Genomic DNA, 3,876 nt, shown 5'->3' on the forward strand with positions numbered 1-3,876 from the left:
TTAATGCTCAAGGAATCCTAAGTAAAGCCTTAATGCTCCTTTAATCACCCGGTTGAATGCAATGTTTGGCATCTTAGAAAGGATCTCTATGTGACTTTAGCTTCCTAGGCATTTGTTGACTTGTGAATTATGGGCTTGACTTTGCATTTGTAATTCTTCAAATTAATCCATCATTTTATTCATGCAAGTCCATGAACATCTTCCATGTTGGTCCATCATTTCTTCTTTAGCTTAGCTCATGCTTCTAGTATTCGTACTTGAGTAGAATTGGGCTCATTTTAGCTCATTTTCCTACAAAACATGAGAAAACATACAAATAGAACTAGAAAGCAAATATTAGCTCATAAACACTAAAAGTAGAGCATAATACATATAAAATGGAGTTAATCTAAGGGGTAAAAGTATGTAAATTATGCACTTATCAGTTTTTCTTATTTCTTAGAGTCTTCAACAACTCTTTCCTTATAACTAGCATTCACAACATCTTCATCAACGGGCTTCTTCAGCCCTTCATACCTTGTACCACTCCTTAAATGGATGGCACTCACCGAATCTTGTCTTGGGAGATTACCTTGAGGTGGCAATTGCCCCTTTTGTCTTTGTGAACTTGAAGATGCTAATTGAGACATTTGGGTCTCCAACATCTTTGTGTGAGCTAGTATGTTGTTAATTGTGATGTCGTTTGCTTGGCTATCCTTTTGCATTTGAGTGAAAAATTCTTGTTGGTTCTTTTGCATTTGGAGGACCGCTTTTTGAACATCAAAATCTTGGTCATTTGTTTGATTGTATGGAGGTTAATTTTGATAATTTTGGTTTTGATTGTAAAAGGGTCTTTGAGCTTGGTTTCTCATTGGAGGTGGGGTGTGTGTTGTTTGAGGGTTTTGAACATTTTGGCTTTTGTATGAGAGGTTGGGATGGAATTTGGTGTTTTCATTGTAATAGTTGGAATAAGGGGTACCACTCTTGTATGCTTGGAAAGCATTCACTTGTTCCCCTACATTCACTTTGGTCATGTTCCAAAGTTCCACAACTCTCACATACTCCACTTGGAATTGATGAAGATGCCACCATGGCATTAACGTGTTGCTTAGGTGATTTGGAGGCCTTTTCAAGTTTAGCCATAACCTTCTAAAACTTCAAATTAATGGTGTCAATATGAGCACTAAGTTGAGCACCCAATTTAGTAATAAAGTCCACTTCATGCTTTCCTCCTCTAGTAGCCTTCCGAGGTCTACTATATTGTGAGTTATGGACCGCCATTTCCTCAATATTGTTCCATGTTTGATTATCATCAACTTCGGTAAACATACCATTTGATCCCATAATGAGAATGTTTCGGGAGTCTTCATATAGACTGTTCCAAAATTGTTGTATAAGGAACCACTCGCTAAGTCCATGATGTGGACAAGATCGACAAGTATCCTTGAATCTCTCCCACGCTTCATACAAAGATTCCTCATCCCTTTGTTTGAACCCGGTGATTTGGGCTCTCAACATGTTAGTCTTTTCCGGAGGATAGAACTTTTTGTAGAAAGCAAGTGTCAATTTCTTCCAAGAGTCAATACCAAGAGTAGCCTTGTCTAGGCTCTTCAACCATTGTTTCGCGGAACCAATCAAAGAAAAAGGAAATAAGACCCATCGAATTTGGTCTTGAGTCACTCCGGTTTGAGAAATCGCATCACAATAGTCACAAAAAGTCTCCATATGAGAATGAGGGTCTTCACTAGGCATCCCCCCAAATTGACTTCTCTCAACTAATTGTATAAATGCGGATTTTGCAATGAAATTACCGGTTAAGTGTTGTGGGGTAGGAGTACCATTTGGTAGGTTCTCCTCGGTTGGTACGGAATGTGATGAAAATTTAGGCATTGTGGGTTGATTTTGTGGTTGGTTTTGTATTGGGTTATCCTCTCCTTCTCTTGCAAAAGGGTTGATGAACTCAATGTTATTTGGTTGAATGTCCACAATCTCACCAATACTTCTCAAAGTATTTCTAGCAAGTCTTCTACTGTTGGTCAAAGTGAATTAAACAACGTAGTTGCAATATCTCTTTTTGTGAATTAGGTTTGTAAAAAGTGTCTAGAAAAGATAACGGAGTATTTTATATATTAATCCCACATTATTAACAAAACCCGTCAAACATTACCCGATAACCGACTTACTCGATCGAGTAAGTAACATACTCGATCGAGTGCCACTTACTCGATCGAGTGCCAAGGCTACTCGATCGAGTACCCTACAGGTAGACTAATGATTCGTAACTCAAAACATACTTACTCGACAGAGTAAGCCCCACTCGATAGAGTACCCAGAGACTCATAAAACCGTAGTATTACAGTTATTGTGGAGACGTAAGGCGGTTGGGAGACCGTCTTATGCTTAAGCTCCTCTTGGAGCTTCCCACTCCAAGAGGGATGTGCACATTAATGGCTTGAGTTACGGAGGGACTCGTGTGGTTGAGACACTGATGTGTTCATTTTATATATACTTTTACCCCTCATTTTAGCTCGGTTTTGATTGCATATCATACTTTAATTAGTATATTTGTGAGCTAATATTGTATTCTAGGTGTATTGTTTGTATTTGTTACATTTTGTAGGAATCTAAGCATTTAGAGGCTTTTTCCTATCACATTTGCAAGCACTAGAATATATGGCTAAGTATGAAAATTAAATGGACCATGGAAGAAATTACAAGGCCAAGTATAAAGAAATGTGAAATGTAGAATGCTAATTAAATCACAAAATGAAACCCACATTATAAGTCCACAAAATTATACATAAGATGCTCAACTTAGGATGCTCTTTGGAAGGTCTTAAGAAGCTAAATATCACATTTAACTGGAGGCTTAAAGATGGGATTAATGGCTCACATTGGATCCTCTTGGCAATTACTCAAGAATTGAAGGAAAATTAAGAGTGTGCTTATGATGCCATTTTGGATTCCTCTACAAATTTTACTCCCTTATTTCCTATATAAGGGGTGCTAATCTCACACACTTTTACACACATTTTTCCACACATTTTTATAGATGTTTTAGTCTTAGTTTTAGAATAAAATGTAGGTTATATTTCCTTTATGTTATTTACATTTCCTTTAGCATTTCAATATTGTATTACAATTTCTATTCAAGCATTGTTCTTCAATTCCAATTCCAATTCCATTTCCATTGTTGAGGTAATTTATTTCTAGTATTATTTTCTTATCATTATGTTTATCATTTTGTTCATCATTAGCTTAATTTACATAATGCAAGAGTAATATATCTTGTCTAGGGGATAAAGGAAGTCATGCTAAATAACTAATCACATGTGTTAAAATGAGATCACGATATTAAAATAGTTTCTATAACATGTTTGCATTATATTGTTTAATCGTTGGTTATTGGTCGTAAACGTAGATTAAGTTTGTTAATTCATTCTATAAGTCGAGAGGCACGGAATTGAATTAGACTAAGCATGTGTAGTAGGACGACCTAGTCATAAACGAGAGTTTCTCTAGGACTCGGTCTATGGTTGACACTAATATCAATAGGTGGGTGTCTCTAAGCCTAAACAATTTATCATTATCAATGCATTTCTAAATTAACATGACTAATTAGTAATTTGCATGTGTGACCCGATTTCCCTAGACACTTTCTTTTTATTGTTTTCATTTTATTTGCATAACCAACCAACCAACAACCGATAAACCGACCTCGATAGAATTCAATCCATAGCAACTTGTTTAGCAAACTCCCGTCTCCTTGTGGTTCGACCCCTATTACTACATTTATTTGCGTTTAGGGAATTTATCTTTACATAGGTGTGCGATAACCTATTAGACACGACGTCTGGCAGGGGATCCGATTGGCTTCCGGACCCGGTACGTTTGGGC

The 3,876-nt window shown here is 36.7% G+C and overlaps 1 non-coding gene across 1 annotated transcript; it reads left to right on the top strand.

Annotated features, from left to right (window-relative positions):
• The first annotated feature begins 1,390 nt into the window (after positions 1-1,390).
• Positions 1,391-1,497, top strand: LOC141654498 (small nucleolar RNA R71). Its single transcript, XR_012548056.1, has one exon. It is a non-coding gene; the product is annotated as a small nucleolar RNA R71 (small nucleolar RNA).
• The last annotated feature ends 2,379 nt before the right edge of the window (positions 1,498-3,876 follow it).

The sequence above is a fragment of the Silene latifolia genome, chromosome 4, assembly GCF_048544455.1.
Source record: "Silene latifolia isolate original U9 population chromosome 4, ASM4854445v1, whole genome shotgun sequence".
NCBI lineage: Eukaryota > Viridiplantae > Streptophyta > Magnoliopsida > Caryophyllales > Caryophyllaceae > Silene > Silene latifolia.